Source organism: Plectropomus leopardus, chromosome 6, assembly GCF_026936395.1.
Source record: "Plectropomus leopardus strain MGB_pleo_1.0 chromosome 6, ASM2693639v1, whole genome shotgun sequence".
Classification (NCBI taxonomy): domain Eukaryota; kingdom Metazoa; phylum Chordata; class Actinopteri; order Perciformes; family Serranidae; genus Plectropomus; species Plectropomus leopardus.
The window spans coordinates 30,922,617-30,945,787 of record NC_142181.1 but is presented as its reverse complement, the minus strand read 5'-3'; positions in this window follow the sequence as shown (position 1 = coordinate 30,945,787).

Below are 23,171 nucleotides of genomic sequence, written 5' to 3'. Positions count from 1 at the left end.
GCAAAAGGTACATTTTTCCTTTAAGTTGGATGAAACTGTAGGAGGATGTGACTGCTTTTGATTTTGTCGTATTTTTTGTAGTATTACATGTAGTTGCTTTAACAATGTTATCAATCAACTTAATGTTTAAGTAGGTCATGATTAAACTTTTTTTTTCTAGTTTACAATAACCAGATGTCAAAACAACAGGGTCAGAACACTTCATTGTATAAGCATTGTAGACTCAAGTGCAGTTTTACAAGAATCCCAATTAATTAAACCATCTGAGCTCATTCTCTCACAGCTGCTGTACGCTGCTCACTCTTATTGAGTACTGATTGAATAAATATGTCAGCTTTAATCAGGTGTTGCAGTAACACTTTGGTGTTTTGTAAGCCTGAGGCCTGCTCTCTCGAAAACAGCAGTAATAAGCTTAGAGAGCGTAAACTCCCAGCATAGCTCATGCACAAAAAGGATGCCCTCAAAGATTTCCACACTGTGTCTTGTATTTATGAAAATATAAATCTGACCTGTGAACAACACCTACTCTCTTACGTTTTCTGCAGCACCAGTTGTCATTTTGAAAAGAATTGAGTTGAGATGTGTGTGATCAAGTTGGGCAAAAAAGGCCTCGCAATGTACCTCTGTTCCCTGTTAGTCTGACTGAAAGTGAACCACATTCACAGACTTTTAGGGGAGATATTTATTGTAACACATGTTTACCAAGCACAGCTTATTTCTCATGCAATGCTGACGTAAAGGCACAATATACAGTACCAGCTAAAAGTCTGATAATAACGTTGTAGAAGTAAAGAGTTAGAGTAGAGTAGAAGTTTAAACAAAGACAGACAGCACAATATAATCTATGTAGTCTATACACTGTCTGACAAAAATATTGTGTATATCATAAGAGCCATCTCAAATCATTAATCACATTTTTCAGTAAACAAATAGTATTTTAAATGACACTTAAAGTGTGAAAATTTGCACCATGCATCATGAACACTGCACATTATTCTACAACACATGACAAACACTCTCCTAATGAAATCAACAAGTTACATTTACTGAAAACAATGTTCTTTGGCAATATCAATCTTAGACATGCCTAATTCTCAATTTAATTTTCAACAGCATTTTGACTAGGTGAAAACTATCACTTAAAATAATAACAATTTTAAAAACGTAGTGAGCGTAGCAATGATTAATTAACTAGTTGACTGATGGTGCACATCCTTACTTCATATTATGTAAAAAAATACACTACATGCAAGGTAACACAGTCCACAGGGACTCCTCAGTAACTGTGATTGGTCATCTTTGTGAATATTCCCATATTCAAGTGCTGTTAAGTTTGTTTTGATCCTAAGAAGAGGAACTAAATCAAATCAAAGTCAGGCCAATATCTTTTGAGATTTTGAGAATTGAGAATTTTTTTCTTGCATGATTGCACTGCATAAGCTTCCATTTATGTCAAATGGTAGACCATTACCAAGACTACAAGTCAGTCCCTGCGTAGGCTTGGGCGGTATCAAGTTATTACAGTATATCAGGGTATTTAGAAATCCTGACAGTATGATGCTCAATACTGTCAAAAATATAGATGCTCCTTTTTCTGTTAAACTGACACAGATATGCTGTATTGATGTGATGTAGTGCACAACACGCAGCACCAAAAGTCAGTCTTTACTGGTGGAACAGGCGGCTGTGCTGAGAAAGATGGCGAATGTGAGTGGTGTGGATAACGACACAGGATTAGTAAAAAGCTGGCCAGCAATATATCTGCAATCGTGGGTATTGATGTTGGTCATTTGGAAAATTTTAACATGGTGGACAACACCATATATGCTATTATGACTGTTATCAGCAGCAGCTCAGTTTTTACTTTTTTTCCTTACACAAATATTGCCATATAATGTGCACTGTACTCTGAGAAAGTATCAAAGGTATGGGACAAAAAAAAACAGGTACGTCCCAAGCCTACCCTACGTTGTGGCCACTCAGGTCAGACTGCATTGCTGCAAATGATGTCAAAGTTTAGCCACAAACTATACTTTAAGGTCGTTTTAACATTTTGCCCCTTGGTTGTGGGTTTGAATTTTAGTGCAGGCTAGTAGCATGGCTGCAGGGAGGGCAATGTCTGAATAATATATTGCCATGACATGTTGACAATGTAACCTACTGACTGTTGATCCCCTGACTTTTTCAATGGAGCCACAAGGAGGTTGACATTTGTGGTTTTGAGAGAGTGAAATGTCTCAGCACAATTGCCAGAGAATTTGGTACACTGGACATTCATGGACCCTTCAGAATGAATTGTATTAACTTTTCCTTTAACACCAATTGCAGGTCAAAATTGTATGGAAAACTAATGACAGCTAAAGTGTGCACTGTATTTAGTGCCAATTACTAAATGCTAGCGTTCTGACCTGCTACCGTTGTGCCACAGTACAGCCTCACAGAGCTGCTAACAAGCTGCAGAGTGCACACTCTTAATAGTAGTTGCATGCAAAGGCTTTGACTTGAGTTTTAGAAATCTTAGTTGTTGCAACTGCTGAGAAACACCATCTTTTCTATTGATGATGGGAATTTGAACTTTGGATTCACTGAAACATGATGCCTCAAGTACAGTGCATACTGTCTAATTGTTGCTCTCTGTGGACCACCATTGGCTTGACCCATTAGTCTTCCTCAAGCGTCAGATCATTTTCTTTTGATTATCAGTAAATAGGAAATATATATGTCCCAAAAAAGTCTGTGTTATAGCCAGGACATGCTTGAAGATTTAGTGCACAGACACGAATAAATCATGTCTGCAATACCTATGAATCGAGAACATGAGTATTAGTTCAAGAGAGGGAAGAATCATTTCAGCTTTGCAATGTCTTTGTTTTCAATTATTACAACAAATGCAGCACAATAATGGGACAGTGCTTATATTTTGGATTTGATGAATCCATGAAAGATTCATCAGTGTCAAAGGTTCATTAATCCATTATCAGGCTATGCACATACAGTGAGTAAAACCCGACGTGTCAGATAATAGCAGACGCAGACAGAGAGATAAAAATTGAGAGCCAAACTGGCTGAAGATTTGGATTTAAATTGCTCCCTTTACTCTCTGCAAGCCTTCAAAGGGCAACACTCATGCTTGCTAGATTCACTGATTTGCTGTTTCTGCCTCAGTAGCAATAACCTTCAGGTCAAACTCCTCTCCTCTTCCTTCATGCCAGTGTGTAACTGTGCAACCCTCACCCTTACCTCTACAGAATCCAATATAAATTTATTTAAATGATCTAAGTTGCATTTATACAAAATGGTAAACAGAGATAAGCTAGGTGCTAAACCTGAGCATAAGTGCAAGACTATACTCTCACAGAGGGCAGAATTTATGGATTTAGATCAGCCAACATCGACCCAGTACACTTGGCGGACAGCCAGAGGTGGGCATAAACACAACCACAGTCGACATTACACTTGAAAAAAACGTTTGAACCGTTCATAAATCTCACTGACATGTGGAGGTGACTACTGATAAGTGAAGCCATTGGAGTATTATGGAGATGCAACAAGACAGATAGAGGCAACAAGACAGATAGAGACAAAAAGGGGAAAAAAAACTAAAGAGATGTTTCAACCTGTAACTGGTTATAGGAGATGTTGCTGTCAGACAGATAAGTGGTAAGACAATTAAAACATATTGCTTCCCGCATGCTCTGATTTATGACATGAAAGAGAAAATTGATTAATAAACACCCCCAAATTAAACAAATTATTGTGCTTTGGGGAGGCCAATTATGTTTCCAGAGAGCAGTCAGAGGTGCTTAAGCAGGATTTTGTTGGGTTGTTTTACTGTCTGGGCAGCCTGGTTTCATGCCCAGGGCATTATAATACCTCGGTTGGGCATCACAATAATTACGCAGAGGGTGCAATTTAGCTTCGGTAGGGACACACCAGGCTTTCCACAAACACCGATGTAAATCCATCTGCATCATTATTAGATGCTCAAAGCAACAGAAGTAGGTTAAAGAGCATGAAAGTCTGCAAGTTGCACTGTTACCTAAACCAAACCTCTGACCCCCTTCTAACTGCTGTGTTTATGCTACTCAAAGCCAGGTGTTCTGTTAGTGACATCCGCAAAGGGATATTTCAGGATTTTTAAAGTGGGGCTGTATGAGATACCTACTGTACTTATAGTCAGTGTATGACATACAGTGGCTGGTCAGTGCACTCAGGGTCTGCAGAAACAGACTGGCCGCACACTCAACGGGGGTTGATGCCAAAACATGTTTTAGCCACTTTCTGATCCAAACAACTGTGCAGTTCATTTAGTGGAAGACTGACAACAATCAAAAGAGAGATGAACAGGTTCAGCAGACTCTTCAGGCTCAAAACATGGATCAGCATTGAGTACACTAGTAATTCAATTCTGTTCTACAGATGCAGGCATCTTTTTAAGGCAGATGATCCCCACCCATCTGCAGTTAACCATTGTTGGACAATTTTTGGTTCAGTCCACAACATCGATCGACCCTGATATGATGCCTGTCATACAAAAGCCTCGGTGCCACAAAGATAAAACATTACAGCCTCAATGTCTGTGTGTTGACAACAAGATCATTGATCAGTCTCCTAATTCTACCTCCCTTCACTCTCCTGCCTCACCCCATTTGGGATTTACTGATAAAACAGCAGCACCACCTAACACTAGCATTAAATTCGCCCCCCGGTCATTGCCACACGTTTGCGTTCACTCCGACCATGCACATTGTGTAACACCAAGCCTGCTGATAACAAAGACGACAAAAAGGGAGAGCAGGACTCTCCTGCCCTGGCAGGCCAGACTGATGAGGCCAGCGAGGTCATAAAAAGTTTGTCTCATCAGTCTCCCCCTCCTCCCCTCTTATGGACATCTCGAACAAACCAAGATCAGAGATTACGGAACTGCATGTGATGTTAATGGGTGGCCCAAGGCTGCAATGCATAGTCTTAAATAACCGCCATTCAAGTCAACACCAAGCAAACCTGCCTGGCGTCAGGGACAGACAAGGTCACTGTCCCACTTCTACTACCCCCAGAACAACATAGACTTCCTTTTTCTGTTTGGTAAGAAGTAGAAAAAATTCTCTTGACTAATTCTCCAAAATTGTCAAATGTGATCAAATCTGAGAAGCAGAGTAATGTTTATGTGCTCAGCCAAGGAGGTTATGTTTTCATTTAGATTTGTTTGTTCATGAGCAGGATTACAGATAAACTGTTGGCCCATTTTCAATGAACTACAATGGAAGTGTTAAGCTTAAACCAGGATAGAACCTGTTACATTTTGGAGCAGATCTAAATCAATGGGTGGAAACACAAATTATTTTCTCTCTCCTTAACATTGAGAGATAAGGTATTTGACCTTGGTGAAGGTTTGGGCACTCCAAGTGCACTTCTTGTTTTATTGTTTTTGTTGTATTTGTGTTTCATTAGACAATAAGAAGCTTGTGCTTTCAAGTTTAAAGCAGACATGTGTAGCACAATTCCTACAGCTTTAAAAAACTTAAAGAGTTTTTAAGAGGTTTTAATACCATTTGGATCATCATTAATTTAGGATTAGGAATAATTTTGTCCAAATGTTTATGGTAACATATATAAAACGCAACTTTTTCGGTAAAGTTATGAAGTTGGATGATCTACATTAAAAGGCTGAAAAAAAATCAAAACCTTTTGAAGTGGAGCATATGGAAAACATTTGATTGGATGTGGTATATGTACCTGTGTTGTTCACTCCTCTATCCTTATCTATGTGAAGGCAATGTGAGAGGCATTCCGTTAATTATTATTAAGTTAATTTTTATTGATTATTTTGAAATTTTAAAACACAATGTCAAAAAAAAACAATCTTAATTTTTTTTTTTACCATTTTTTTGAGACTTTTCACAGACTGATGTAAGACATTTCAATACCAAATAAGGACTTTTCTTTAGATTAATGAATTTAATGCCGTTTAATACTTTTTAAGGATCACTGGGAATCCCACTGTAGTAATTGTAAACCTTAAGTAAAGCATGAATGAAGTCATGCAGGCTCAACCTGATGCCAAGAATTGCTATCAGCAGTTCCTTCTGTGCCTTGAGTTGATGATTTTTTACTATTTATATTTAACAACAATCAGGCAAGTTGGAAAAACACTGTTATCGAAGAAAAAGACGGTCAGAACTTTGCACTTCCAACTGTGTTCTAATGATGCGACAAAACTCCTGTCAGAAAAGGGCTGCAATTTTATCATAACAATTTTGACGTGGTCATGACATCTGTGATTAAGGAGGATAGCATGAGATAAGCAGTAATGGGCTGTCAGTGCATTATCTAGTTTCAGGGAAAAGTGATGTAGGAGTAGGAAGGAGCAGCAGGAGACAGAAGGTTAGAGAGAGGACAGTATCATAGGAAGAAAAGTGCAGGTGACAGTTCCATCTTTTCCAAAGGCCAATAACGTTGTTTTCTAAAATAGATTTACAGGCACAAACCAGACAAAACAGAGAGCAGAAATCATTTTTCACCAACCTGAAGCTAAACAGAACCCTAAAACACCAGCTGCTCGGGCTAATTTACCAAGAAGAGATAAAAATATTCAGAACAGAGAGTATATTTTCCTGAAAGTGACAACACTGAGGTAAATGCAGACTTTTCTCCATCTGTTATTTACCAACTTGTACTTTCTGGCCTCGGCTGACTAACCATAGAAGTCCCTCAATTTTCCACATGTGCAGTGGAAGTGAACTCACATTTCCCACTGCTTACATTTTAAAGATGGTTTCCAGATGTGTCAGTGCACAAGACTTCCTGGTAACCTATTTGTGACTGCAAACAATTAATGTGGTTTACTGTAAGATAATTCACAAATAGAGGAGTAATTATTTTCTCTTTAAAGCCACACTATGAACTGTATCTGAAGGGATGTGTGTGATCCCTTTGTTTACAATGTTTTAGTATATGTACATGTACATGACTGCACCTATTTATTCTGCTGCAAACTAATGACAAATGTCATCTGTTTATTATATTTTATACTAGACCAGAAAAGAACTATTTAAAAATGCTTTAGCATGTCAGATTACAAACATGCATATATGCAGTATAAGGTGGGTTTCCATTAACACTCAAATTGCACAAATGTAACTGCCAATATAAAACACACCTAATGGAAACGCGTCAATTTTGAAAAATAACATTTATCGCAAAAAAGTTTTTACACTCACATGAGGTGGTATTCCAAATAAGTCGAAAACGCCGTATTTCACAAAACTACAGTGGAAACAAGGAGGTCACATGAGGCTGTGGCTATGTGCTTATCGGAAGGAACTTGCTTCCTCAGGCATGATGCAGCAGGCGCTACAAGAGGTGGCCACTCCCATGTAGAAGGGGCTTACCTTATCATTATCGCTGGCGTAACATGCCTATGTCAGCTTGGATGGAAAATAATGACGGCTATTGCAATGGCTGAAACTTGCTAATGTTTTGAACATCCATCGACATGCTTCTTGGAATGTTACTGCAGGAGAAGTTGCATAACATCAAGAGAGAAGTTGTATAACATCACTCAATGGAAATGTAGTCATCTCGCAACTGTGTTTTATCGACATTTCAAAAATATCACTTAAGTTTTGCACAAATCTTTAATGGAAACCCACCTATAATTACACTGCATCAGAGGCTACAAAATATACATTTTTTTATAAATGACATGATCGAACAAGATCAAAATATTTTGTACTTAATGGCACAAACTGGGGCCACAGTTATTTATACTTCTACAATAAATGTGCTGAGTCTAAGAAATAACAATTTAGTGTGTAGCTCCTGATAAAAAAGCAAAGGTGTGAAAATGGAACTTCACCGGAAATTTCTTTAGTAATAGTAGTAGTAATTGAATGGAAACAAATAACCAAACCACAATATTTTCTGTTGTACAATGGCATTTTGGAAGATGGGGCACTTTCTAAAAATGTCTTACTGAAGAGAAGATAAGAACAGTTTCTGTTCCCCTCCAGGTTGCAGCTACTCTATGTTTTATTTCTGATAAACAAGAGAACTAAATATAAAGTTATTTAAAATGGCTTGTATACCTGGATGATAAACATTTTGATAGTGACAGAAGTAAAGCTCTTGCAAGTACTGACAGAATGTTATAGTATTAGATATCTTTACACACGGTGAGATCTGTTTACATTTGTTGACAGTGACACTGTTTGTCTTCAGGACAAAATAGACTTCCTGTGAGTTCTGATGTAATACCACAAGAATCTTGTGTTTCCATCCATGGCAGGAGCAGTGCAAACAGACAGTGTTTGATCTGGATTTTTTCCAGTTTCCATCCTGAATGTGTGGTAATTAGGAATAAAATTTGTAAAAAAAAAAGTGGTGTTCAAATGTAACAACACTAATACCACCCCCACTGGGATATACAGTATCAGTGTCCCCCCTCCAGGCTGTCTTGTCTACTCAATACAAGACACAGTACAATCACAAAATGTCAATAAAAGGTAATTTTATTACAACTATTTTTTTATTAAACATAGAAAGACAACCATACAACATCTGTCTCTGTTTTATCAAACTAAGATTAACTGCGTCATTAACTCAGCGTAAAACTCAACAGAAACACTTTGTCCACTGTTGCGGGCACGACACTGGTCGGCACTGGCTGCTGTTTACAGTCTTGTAATGTTCTTTTTACCACTCGCAGGCAGCTCAGCTGCTTATTGCACCACACTAGCCTCTAGTGGCACGTGATGTGCACTGTATGCAAAACATCCTGATTATAGCCTCTCTAGTATGCAGTGAAAAGAAAGATGAGGGTCTGTATTTTTGAGGGTATTGAAATGAAAATCACACTGTCAGGATTTTTAGATATCCTGGTATACCATAATACTGTGGTACCATGAAAACCTGCACATCCTCCAGCTCCTCCTTGAGGACTCTAAGGAATCCCAAAGCTAGATAGCATATGTATTCACTTAAGTTGTAACCCCTAGGGTCTACTTTTAGTGGGACATACCCACAACACAGCAATGTGTCCAGGTGCTTATACAGATCTGATGCCTAAACCGCATCAACTGACTCCTTTAAATGTAAAGGACTACCAATTCTAGTGGAGCTCCTCAACCTATTCCTAATAACATTCCTAATAACTTTATTTATATAGCACTTACAACAACAGAGTTCACAAAGTGCTTTGCCAAACAAGGCAAAGCATAAGCAAGAAGGGTTTCTTGCAGAGGCAACATAACAAGAAGAGCCAAACAATAATGCAGGACTAATTACAGCTAATTACTTATTAATTACAGAGTTAATTAAGTAGAATTAAACAAGAGAGAAACAGTTACAAAAAATAACAATAACAACCCACACCAAGAAGAGTAAATACATTTCAAATAATATTAGCAGTAAAAACAGAAATAACAGTACTAATAATAGAATTAGATTAAAAGATTAATTAAAAGACAAACAAAAAAAAGTTAAATTCAAAAAGAATTCAAATAGACATCACATAAAGGCATGTCTGTAAAAATGGGTTTTAAGAAGTGATTTAAAAGAAGTCACTGATTCTGCGAGCCCTATCACCTCAGGCAGGGCGGCGTAAGCTGAGGGGCCTGAGGGCAAAAGCATGGTCACCTTTAGTTTTAAACCACGACTTCGGAACAGCCACAAGGGCCCCACCTGAGGATCAAAGGCTGCAAACTGGCTCATATGGGGTTAACATTTCTGTTATGTAGCTTGGTGCCAGACCCAAACCAGCTTTAAAAGTGATCAGTAAAATCTTAAAATCAATTCTAAAACGGGAGCCAATGGAGGAAAGCCAGGATTGGAGCGATGTGATGTCATCAGTTAAAACATGTGAGAGGCCTAGCTGCTGCATTCTGAAATAGTTGGAGGTGGAAGAGTGATTTTTGATTAATACTGGAAAGGAGGGAGTTCCAGTAATCTAGTCTAGAGAAGATGAATGTATGAATTACTTTTTCCAGGTCTAAGGGTGATCGAAGACACCCTCACACTACATTTTATCATTCTCATGAGCAAAATACTTGAATTCCTTTACTTTCTTGTTTCACTTTCCAGCAACTAAACAAGAGTGGGCAAGCCATCCTTTTCCAGCAGAGAACTATGGCCTCAGATTGGACAGTACTGAATGTCATCCCAATACACACTGTGCAAACCACCCCAGTGCATGATGGAGTTCACGATATAATGATGCCAACAGAACTACATCATCAGCATAAACCTCAGGTATGAATAATCCATGAAAATTGCAAACATAATTAGCGACAAAGCACAACCATGACCACAACAGTGCATTTGATTTGTTGTAGAAAATCAACACACAGCTCTCAATCAGGGAAGTCAAGGACTGGTTGGCTCATAGCAATGAACTGGGTGCCCCTCCACAAGACACACAAGGCCACAGATATAAAATATAAGCACTGGACATTTTACTCAAACTTTGACACATTCACTGTCTAAAATTTCATCTACACAAGCTGTTACTCTGAAAGCACAAGCGATGCAACTCTGCAATTAAAATCATTTACTTTGTGGGAGGAGTGGTAACAGAGGACGTGGCTGTGCACTGGGGAGTCTATATTGTTCTTGTGGAACTGAAGGCTGTGTTTGTGTTTTCCCATGAGGTCTCACAGACTGTGGACCCATGGGAGCTGAGAAAGTGAGCCTGTAGAGAACAGCAACATTGGGAACAGAGGCGAGAGAAGGCAGACAGAAACGCAGCGACTCTGGGACGGTGGAGCAGAGGTTATCAGACCCAATCCTAAATTGATCCATGCAAAATTAACCGCAACCCAAAATGAGAAAAAAGAAAAAGAGAACTTTCTTAAAATAGACCCAATAGGAGCAAGAACAAGAACAAATAAATGAGCAGCTGCAGTTTGTTTTCCTTCCATTTCAAATTCTCTGTCTCCCTTTAGTTGCTTGTTTTTTTTATCAAACTGAAATTCTGAACAAATGCACTGAATTGTAAGAGAATAATACTGCACTTTATTCCCCATGCATCTTTGAAAATTAACAGTTGTTTCTTTGTATCCAACTGACGTACCCCTCTGATCACCTACACTCTTTGTGTTGACACAATATTTGGCAGTTGTTGCATATCACTTGTTGTTAATCATCTGCATGGACTCGCATATTCAGCACATTTCTGTCAGTGTTTTTTTTTTTTGTTGTGGTCAGTATAATATCATCATGATAACAACCTGACACTAAAATAGAAAACTTAGGGCCATAAACACACATCTGTATTTTGTATCTCCTCACGACCACGTTCAAAGAGAATAATATTCACCACTACAGAAGCAGATCAAGCCCTCTGGCTCCAAACATGACAGCAAAGCAGCAGGTTGTGAATTTGAGGAGATGAAGAGACTTGTCCAGATCCTAATAAGGTAACATCTACAATCCCTTCAGTTGTTAAAATAAGGTTTAATCACCGTTATGTGTATTTTTTTCATGTACTTGAGGCCAAGCAGTGCTAACACAGGTTAATTCCTCCTCTGTTTGATCTAAGTCAGTGTGATACAGGGAGGTATCCCAAATGGCTTAATGCCAAGGATGAGTACGGGCTGCTGAATCACAATGTAGCATGGCTGCTAACAATATCTGGTGCTTCTCTAAAGGTCTACATTTTCAGTTTTCATAACACTTCTCATACTCAGTCCTCTAACCGCATCATGGTCTTATCTTCATGTGATTTGTTCAGTACGTCTCGGCATGTTTGTGTCTTTATTTACACTCTGTAAAGCACTTTAAATTATATTTTGACTGAAATCAATCTTTTGTGTACAACTCCCCCTCTGCAAGCTTAAAAAGTGTCTGATTAATGTTTTGTTTTCCTTATTAGCAGAACAAGTTAAGCTCTTGTCGGCTTGCAGTACTTCTCAGATGTCCATCTGTATGTTCAGCATGTTGCAGACACTTATAGAATTGTCAAAAGATGACAAAATATACTATTTCTGGCTGAGCCTTTGATGGAAGCAATTGCTTGACATGGAAGCAGCATATTTTGTCATATTTAACTGATTGGAACATACTGAGCATACAGATGGACAATGGAGAAGTGGATTATGAATGGTTAGACAAGTTTTTAATAGACAAATTATAAACACCAAGAAAATGCCATGTGATTCTTCCTACATAACATGCTATGTAAGGAATTTTAATTAATTTATGTATGTATCTATGTATGACCCCTGTGGTGTTTTTGAACCAAGAGGAGAGAGAACATCAGTCCAGTTCCAGCTGCTCTGCACTGGCTTCCTGTAACATATAGAATTGTTTTTAAGGTCCTTCTCTCTTTACAAACAAAGCTCTTAATGGGCTTGGACTGCTAACTCTCTTGTTCCTTACTTGCCTTCACGAACACTTCATCATCTGCAGCTGCTTTATTGGAGGTTTCCCAAAAACTGCCAAAAGAAAATTGGTAATGCAGCATTTGTCAGTTACACCCCTAAGCTCTGAGACACACTGCCTATAGAGTGGTGAAGGGAAGTAAGCATCACACTGGTTCCCTCGTCAAAAACCTTATGGGATTTTTGGATGCGATTTTCGATTATCACCAAAAACAAGCTCTGTGATGAAAACAAGTTTATGATACTTACACGTTTTGTTCTGCATGGTAACCTTCACAGATGAACACCACTTTGTGTGTTTTGGAGCGTAAATAAAATTGCCAGAACTACATGGCTGTCACACCACTTAAATGTCACAACTACAGACACTGTAAAAACACATTAAAACACACTAAATATTATAAACATGTAAATCTACAAGTTTGAACGCAACCCTATTAAGCTGTAAAGGCAGACAAATGGGTTTAATGAGTTTCTGTACCCGCTGTGATGACGTCTAACGTCCCCGACAAACACTGTATTCTAATTTAGCCACTTGTTAGCAACTGCCTTTTTTAAGACGGGTAAAACCTTAAAAGTTAAATGGGGTTTAAGCAGACGTATTTCATGCTGCAGAACAAAACGTCTAAATATATCAAGCCTATGTGTATACAGCAGACCTTATTTAAGGCATTTTACCGAAAACCCATTAAAAAAACCCATAGACTTTAAGACGAGGGAACCAGAAGTGCTAAAAGGCTAATGGACTTCTGTGTTTTAGGACTCATTACTTCACCACTACAACTCGCAAAATATTTTTAAAAGAAAACTAAAAACTTATCTCTTTAACTAGCTCTGAATTAACTGCTTTGCATTCTGCTTTGCCCTTGTGTACTGCTGCACATCTTTAAGATCTTGTATTTTCCTTGATTTTATTCATTTTATATACTCCGTTTTTATGCTTATTTTATTCATGTCAATAGGTTATATTTTATTTATTTTCCATTTTAATTTATGCATCTTGTGCCTTAAATTTTTATCCTTATTTTATCTTTTACTAGTATTATCAAGTGGGTTTTATCCATGTGAAGATGCATTCTATGTATTCTATTCTGATTTGATATTATTTTTACATGCAGGTTTTATTATGTCTTTTTGTCTATTATGTGTTTTGATGTGAAGCAGTTGGCGCATTTAACTTCTTTCTCATAAAGCACGTTGGGCTTTCTTGTATGAAAGGTGTTATACAAAGAGTTGTCATGGGAATAGAGAGGGAAGGTACTTGTAAAAGGTCACATCATGTGGTGATTACATGTCATAACTGGACACCCCTGTGATTTGATGGCTTTCTGGTTAAGTGGAAATTTTTAATGGCAATATGTGAAAGCTTAGTGTAGTGCAGAACATCTTCTGAAGAGAAAGGTACTGCAACTTTTTCTACTTGAATTAGATGTTTTCATAAGCCTTTATTGCAACATTTCTTTACAGACACAAGTCAAAAAGTCTATGAAATATTTGTAATTATTATAATTATTTTATTTATAATTATATTATAATAATTTGTTTAATATAGCACTGATAGTGGCGATTGGGTTGCGATTGGAGCATTCATTAAGAAGAGGAAACAACAAAGACAGCTCCATAAAAAAAGACACACAGAATACTATTCTCTAATATAAAGAGAAGTGTGTCTTTGGGGTGTTAAGCGCAGGCGAGCATGTAAAGTCCATGCAGAGAGGGCTAGGATCAAACTAGCTTGACTGCTCCAAACCTCTGAGCCACTGTGACAAATCCTTCACTATGTAGAGTATTTCCCAGTATTTCCTCATGTACAATAAACTTCATGTGGCGAAAAAACAAGTCTTACAAGTATCCATCAGCAAGCTCACAATAATTGAAGTACACACACTCAATGTAAAACCCATTAAAACATGACACGAACAAGAAGCTGAAAACAACCGAGCAAGCAAAGAGTTGGTCTGATGAGCATGTTGTACAAGACAGTCCAAATGAGCTTGTTCTGTGTCCCTTTGGGCATTGTGTAAGAATTACAAACATATTAGTGTAGTGTGTCTGCTGGACATCATTGATCTTATTCACTGCAGTCACTTTCCTGTGTTTTTCAACAATTAGGTTTTCAAATCAGGCTACCCCAGAGACAGTGGGACATGATTGCAGAAAAATGTATGGAGCAGAGCTTGTTGTGTTCACCCACAGCTGTGTTTTTAGGCTCCGTTCATTTTTCCTATAAATACTGTGTATTTACTGAAGGGGCAAAGATCTTTTTGAAAATTGATAATAGTTGGACAAGGCTGTAGGAGCAATTTTGTAAATCTATCTTTTGTTTTGGTCAGAAATGCATCCCTCAACTGTTTTCATTTACCTCTGTGGTCTTGTAGCCTGCTTCTTTTCACTTTATCAGTGAATGTGCTTCTCTTACATTGATTCCTGTGGCTTTGGTGTAAACACGAGAGGGACATGAGCTGGACAAAAACCCGGAGGTGAGCCCAGACAAAAAGATCACCACTGAAACATAACCCCATTTAGCTCTACCTCAGAGATTTTCTGTTTCACAGGGGAAAAAAAAGGGACTCACCTAAACTGAATGAAACGTTTTACGTCTAAAAGACATACACCCCTCACTGAAATACAAGCCCCATAAACTGTAACCCCCGCATCACGAGGGTGCATCAGAGGTGGCCCATCATCAGCCACAACGAGAATCTACAGTGTAAAAATAGCTGTGGATCCACAGGAGCAATCAGTGAACTACATGTTGTGTGGAAACAGGCGGGGGCTGATTACCTTCAGTACGTACACTGTGGGAAACTGATGCCAAATCAGTTCTTCAAGGTTCACCTTTGATAAATATCTAGTGATGGTTTTACCATTTCAAGAGCTCTTCCAAAGCATAAGTATTCTGGCAACCAATTTCCATATGATAACATTGACATCGTGACAGCCATGTCTGCAGAGATGCAGAAATCTAGTGTGATGTTTCAGGCTTTGTCACTGAGACAACACATTTTCTGATGTTTCATTGTAGTTATGCAGCAAAATGAGGGCAAATAGAGAGATGGAAACAATGACAAGATGATAATAGGATGATGACTGACTAAGTCGTTAAAGAAAGGACTGAAGAGCGTACATACAACAAGAGAGGAACATCTGGACAAACCACAGCAGGTCTACAACAGATGAAGACAATTTCTAATCAATATGACATTCACGTACGAACAGAAAAACTGACACGCATCTGATGATCTGTTCTATTATAATTTAATACATTGATTTATACAAAGGAAATTTAAAAAAAATACATAAGACATCAAGTCTCAATTTTGGAGAGGTATGATTTCGACCATAAGACTCAACAGATGTACGGGGAAAATGTTTGTGAGGAAGTTAAACTAATATTATACATCCTCTTTACTTTTAATACAGCACAGTCTGGAATACTGTACGTACTATTCCGAAAATTCACCCTTTGGAAACTTGTAGAATAAAAGATGCTGGGTTTATACAATGTTTGGCTGCATAGTAGGAGTGTGTGGAAACACTGCAGGGTCCAGTAAAGTTCAAGAGTTTAAGTAAGCAAGCACAGAGACCACTGCCTCTTCACTGGCTGCTCTGGTTTTCCAGCTGTAGCTCCATGTACAGTATGGAGTACATGAAGCTAAAACTGCTCAGCTTCATCTTGTCATTGTATTTTTCTGTATTATAAGGCCTCAATACCTATTCATTGTTTATTTAACTCTAAATGAATCAACGATCATTAATGCAAAGGTGAAGAAGTTATTCTCAGTAGCAGCTCTTTTGAGGTGAATGTATAAGTATTTTAAAAAGGAAAGGAAAATAAAGTTACTTTCATTTATGGCGAGGGGATTTTAAGAGAGCAGGCTATGGAACAAAAAACAAAGTCCATACATTGGCTGTTTCCTGAGCTATTTTGCAAGGTCATCATTTCTTTAAATCTGCAATAACTGGAACTAACTAATTTTTTTTTACTCGGGAGAACAAGCTGTAAAGACAACACTGACAAATGTTCAGCTTTAACATTTCACGTGTTAGTTAGCAGCTGCCTACTTACACATCCAACAGATATGAATAGGTTTTCATAATTGTAAATTCCAGTATTCTCTCTCTCTCAGCTCTTTTTTGTATTAGCTGTTTGTTCTAGCTCTACCAACTCCAGAGGGAAATATCTGTCTCTTTTTAGCTGCAAAATGCTCCACTATGTTCATCAGCTACTTCCTACCTGTTGTTTTTGGTGCTGAATGGGTAGTGTACCGTGGGTTTTTAGAGCTTTTCACTGAAAAAAAAGAGCTGCCTGCTGCAGAGGAGACTGCTAGTGAACACTTCCACATCACAGTTATTTGACTACAAATATGTTGATTATAGTTCAAAAAAAGACCCCTCCATATTCATTGTATTTTGATATATTCAGAACCCAAAAAACTCTTTCATCCATGAGGCGAGGATACATATCACACCAATTCTCAAGTCTGTCTACTGACTTCAAGTGTGTCAAGGAAACAGCTTTAAAGAAATAATTCACTGCTGAAAAGGTGGTCTTTTCACAAAATTGATCTACAGTAGAAATGCTTTTAAAATTGGTGCTACATGGCCAAAGAAAACAGAGAAAAAGGAATGTAGCATTTACTTTTACTCAAGAGCTAGAAAACCTAGAACTACAAGAATGCATCTTGCCACACCAGACCAATAAACGTTGCTGCTGGTAGCTAACATAATGCGAGCTGTCTGTCCAAAACCTAGTGAATAAAGGTCTTGTACCACAGTTAGACAGTAAGCCTGAATATGCCATTGAACACTGTACAATTTGATAAGTGTATCTTACCTAAAATTGTCTAGGAAACTGATTGCCTTGTAAAAGGAAATTAAATATAATAATTAATCTTAATTTATGTATACTTTATATCTAATTGTCAAGTGTACTTAAAATTACGGCTGGGTAAAAAAATTGATCCATCATTGCATCGCAATATGTTTTTGTCAATTCAATATTTATTCATAATTCATAAAATCCTGAAATTGATTATTTCCATGGGGGCAGTGTGAGTGCCACCACAGTGTGATTGACATTGTTCAGAGGCCCCGCTGGACCCCCAAACAATGTCTGACAACATTCAAAGCCGACGTTTGAATACACAAAGTCGATAGTAGTTACATCACGTAAGAGCCTCGTGAGTCAGTGTTAAACGACACCACGCAGATGTTTTGTAACCTGTTGCTAACGCTAAAGCTGTGGATCACACACAAATGCAGGTTGACAAATCCTGCATAAATGTTATTACTTTTGTTAAGTTTGGCTCAGGCAAAAACGTGCACTTTTCTGTACTTTAAATGTTTTATTTTGTTTATTAAAGAATAATGTAATGGTAAACTAAGTTTTGATGTCGTTTATAATAAATCATTACAGATAATGCATGCTTTATTGAACACATATCAGAAGGTATTCAAATGAATTATGTGGGTATTTCTGACATCAACACACTTAGCTGAATCGATATTGGAGCAACTGCATCAATATCGAATCTAATCGAATTGTGACCCAACAAATCAAAATTGAATTGAATTGTGAGGAAGATGATTTTGCCAATGATGAAGTTAGGAGATCTGCAAGTTCTGTTTTGGGAACATGTTTAAGAAAATACAAATACAATTGCTTAGTTTGCAACCAGCCAAATACAGATATATAGCGCAGTAAACTGAAGTTGCTAAAACTTTGAACGATTGATCTCATTAAATTTATCATATTTAAGTTACAACAACTTCACAATATTACACAATAATAAGTAAATTTAACAATTAGATATAAAGTAAACATATAATTAAGATTGATAATTATATTTACTAACATTTTTCAAGGTAATAGACTTTCTTCAGTAAAATCAACTTTGCAAATTTTAAAGTAAAACTGGTTTAGGACCAAAAAAATGCACATATCGGACTGGATAAACTGCTGCGACCCAAGTACTCACCATTTTTCTTTAAGCTGAACATCATTTTATTTTATATCTTCTCCAAAGATTATTTTCATTCAGCATGTTTTTAATGTCTCATGCTCTTTTATGCATTGTGTTAAACATTTCAAATGGCCTATGTGTGTGAAAAGTCCTGTGAACCTGCCTTGCTCAGACATTTCATTTTTTCAGCCTAAACCACTCTCTGTTTTCACTGAACTTGTGCCGCTCACATAATACTCACAGTCTGGTAATTTGAGTTTATTCCACTGTTGCGCTCATCATAAAATGTGGTTCACGGGGGCAACAACTTAACAACTAAAATCCAATTTGGCTCAAACTCCTGTTTTGTTGGAATGATGCAGTATAACAGCCTCTCCACAGACCACATGACTGATCTCGACAAAGCATTTTCTCGCTGACTGCTTCTGAGAGGTGCTCGCCATAAAGGCCTGTGATTACTGATTGACAGAAACAACCATTTTCGCTCCAAACTCTGATAGAAAACACTGTGATTTCCAAAGTCGAAAGTTTGACTCCCATGTGCCCACTTTAAACTCCCGTGTATTTTTCAATTTTCTCTATAGCAGGTAAATATCAGGGGTGTCAAACTGGAAACGAAGGGGCAACCTGAGGGCACAGTGGTCCTATCTGGCAACACACTGAGCCCAGCGTGACACTGTCTCTGTCCACAGGAGCTAAAGGCTGATTGATGGTGAGAGCTTCTCTTTCGGTTGAGAGGAGGAGGAGAAACCTGGAGAGCATTAGAGAAAGAAAAAAAAGAAAAGGACAGATATTGAGCTTGAAATGAGCATGGAAGTCTCATTAAAAATCTCCATGTGGCTTGCCAATGTGTAACTTTATGATGGACATTAGATCTCTGCGGTGTGCAGATACATATTGAGGGAGGTGGCGGTGGAGGGGAAACGCACCTCTAGCTAAATCAATTGGACAGGTATGAGATTAGGGGAGGCTGTAGCTCTTCTGTGTGTGAAAAGTTCCCCTGTCAGCCATCCCTGGAGACAGAGGAGCAGCATGTGGCCCTGTGCGATACAGGTGGAGGCTGTCGGGGGTCCAGCAGCAGACCTCACCGTCCCCCCTCTGCTGGGGCTTGTTTATACACTGCTCCCTTTTTATCACACCTCACCACAGGCCTAATTAACAGTTTTTTTAACAGAGTTCAGGGCCCATCCAACAAGGTGTGCTGTGCATTAACCCTCTAACACCAGTAACTGGAGTCCCTCGGACCCTAGCCAATTAATCCTAATATAATTAGAAAATGGTGAGGTTCAGGGAGTCAGATATTTATATCCAAATCACTGGCTTTCCTCTCCGTCATCAGCGCTACACAGTAATCTCCTGGAGGTTCCCTTAGATATGAAACTTTTTGGCACTGATTCAAGGATACGTCCTCCGTTAAATGATGAACCAGGCTTGGTCATTTTTTTGGTGGAGGCAGAATTAAACAGGGACGAGACAATGTTGAAAGGGAATTACTTGGGATGCTAAACCAGCTGTGGATTACTCTACTGACAGCATAAATTCCCCTGTTTATTTAAGCAAGGCAGGTGTACATTATGGTAACTCACATTACATATTTTAATCAGCTTTATACACCGCCAGATCCTGCGACTTCAAACTGCTCTGATCCATTGACCAGCCACAATGTAGTGCTCACACTAGGGCTGCAGGGTATGCAAAAAAAGTCCTATTGCCATTAATTTTGATGAACATAATATCATTTCAGTTTTTATATCTTTATCTCAATTTTTATTATGATCATTTTTCCTATTATATATCTCTATTGCTGTCATTTTTAAGAACATTTTACTGTTTTAACTCCGAATTGTGTTAACTTTAACTTTGAATTGAATTGTTTACAATGTGTGTTTTAAATCTTTACAGTAAATATGCACAAACCAACAAAACAGCATGACCAGCAGCACTGCGTAAAGGCGAAGAAATAGGCACAAACAAACATCTGAACAGCATGGCCAGTAACAATGCGTAAAGTAGCACAATTAAACACTATCATGGCCCAAAACACTGCGTAAAGGCACATAAATGCACACTAAAAAAGCACAACAACAGCTTTGTTTAGGCCCTGCGCTTATTTCCTGAAAACAATCACACAGGAAATGTATCCAGTCTTACCTGGTTGGTCTTATCCACCTATATTTTATCCATCTATTTTGGCTATATAAAGGTGGGGCTAATTGGATCAATTTTTCAGCTCTAGCTCAAACTGAATAAGTGTGGAAACCTTGGTCAGTTTTATCGATTTGCAATTCCTAAAGACATTAAAAAAAAAGACAGAAAGGAAGTATCACTTTGGCCAATTCTGAGTGGAAAATAAGATAAAAAAAAAAAATTAAAAAAAGAAATATGGAGTTGGGGCTCGTTCATCTGTTCTGCAGAGGTTGGGTTTTATATCCCAGCAGTGTAAGGACTGCAGTTTTAGCTTGAACATACAAAATACTTCTCCGATAATGTTAAAAATCACAACAGTCCATAACAGATATTTGGACAGCAGTCATGTGGGATTTCAGATAGCTGAAAATTTTAATTTTGTATAATGTAAGAAATTCTTTTCAAAGCAGAGATTTAGCACGATTTCTATATTTGTCAAGGGCAATTTTACAAGCAGTGTGAAAATTTTTATCAGTGAGAGCAAAGAACAGTTATCATATAGGGCTAAAATGACGGCTATTACTAGTAATTTTAGCAGTGTATTTCACTTTCAACTGACAAGCTTTGAATGAAAACGCCTTTCACATCCTCCATCCATTTTGAAATTGCTTCACCAGTCTGCCCTTTTGTGAAATCACCGACCTTTTCATGTGACGCACATTGTGTCAAAGATCAGAGTTGTCTCCAGAGAAACTCCATTTGTAAAAAGATGTTTGTAGCAACAAGAAAGTTTCCTGAAAATGCAGCTGAATCAAAGTGTTGAACAGCAGAAACTCTTAAAACACATTTTGAGCAGTTGTTTCCATCAGACCTGGTAATCCCTCATAGATCTATTTGACGTGAGCCTGCTCTATTAGTCGGATTTTAAGCCCTGAGCAAGAATTAAACAGAGTAGGTTTTTGGAAAAGCTGGAGGTTTAAGTACTGCAATCAGTCTCCTCTCGTTCTCGGCAGAAAGCTTCAGAGCACTGGTGAAGGAGGTGACCTATTTTGGCTCAAACCGTTAAGGTCACTGAACTCCATTGAAGGGTGTGTTTTGAAAGTCAAGCGAAATTGATCAACAGAAACAAGTGTTAAAGTTGCCAATAGAAATAAGGGATGGATGACATTTGACAGCAAGTGAATTGCAAAAGCGAGACATTTATCCTCCTGTATTTTCTTTTCAAAGTGTGGCCCAGAGACTGACATTCCTGAACCATGCTCACACTGTCCACGGCTATCTGAACCACAGATGGGTGCAACCAGTGTTGGGGCCCCCAAGTCAAAAATGTTCCTGCACATTGTGGCTGTCAACAGGAAGTTAACTGACCTTCTAAGTTATGGTACTTACACCCACCCGCTGGAGGTCTACAGGCCAGCCATAGGTTTATATCACAATAAGGATTTTATCACAGTTCCTGGCTATGGTCACCATGCAGCACGTCTACAGCTCAGTACTGTAATAAAAATAGCAATGAAAATCCATTTCCTAACCTCACCACCAGTCTGTGCTGTGCTACGTTAACTTCTCTACAGAATCTTTAACAAATTACAACTGTCATTAACAAAGGGCAGGGCAACATATTATTGTTTGTCAACTTTTAGTGGAATCACAAGTAAAGATATGACCATATTGTGCTGTCCTTCAATATGTTATTGTTGTTTAAATTAATGATGCCCAGCAAAACATAATTTAAAAGCAGCAAAAGTAGTTATTTAAGGTTTGATTTGAAATATAAGAAGAGTTTGATAGCATAAACCACACATTTAAGTTTATAAGTTAATCAGTTTGATTGTTTTTACAGGTGATTTTGCATAGCTGCATGTGCCCTACTATGATACTAGCTGGCAGTCAAAATGTTTCTTTATTTTGGATGTTATGATAATACTTGCATAGAATCTAAAAGAAGGGGGGAAATTCTTCATTAATTAAAGTCAGAGGAGTCCACATTTAACAACATCAAAACTGTATTAAAACATAAAACATTATAAACTCTTATACAACTTTTGCATAATATTTCAAGTCTCATTTATCTAGTTTAAGTTCAGTTCTTCCCAAACTCATGCATTTTCATGAAAAAATGCTCTTAAAACTGAACTGAAATGAAAGTGATCTATGCTCTCTTAAAAGCCAGACTCCACTGACAAAAATATATGTTTGACCCTGCTGAGCATGAAGCTGCTAGTCTATTGCTACCTCAGTCAGTTAGCTAGTTTTTGTTATTGTGTGACTCTGGTGTTTCAAAGGTACACAAATAAATGATTGGCGCAGTGGTAGAAAAGCAGCTCCCGTGTTCAGGGAGGTAAAATTACTGTTTTCGTCAATGGAGTCTGGTAGCTTTAAAGAGAACATCAAAAAGAGTTCACTTTCAATTTAAATTGTACGTTTTTTTGCAAAAACGCATGTGTTTGGGAAGTACTGACCATACGATTGGATAAATTAGACTTGAATTATTCTGCACAAGCTGTGAGTTTGCACAATGTTGATATAAATCGGCACAATCAGTGCCAATGTAGAGTAATCTGATCGAAGAATAAGTAAAAAAATAAAGCTTATAAAGCATTTCACAGTTGGATACTCTGTGTTGGCAACACTTTTTGGTGTGCTGATATATTGAGAGTCAATACTAAGCCCTCAGTGACATAGAATATCTTTCAATAAA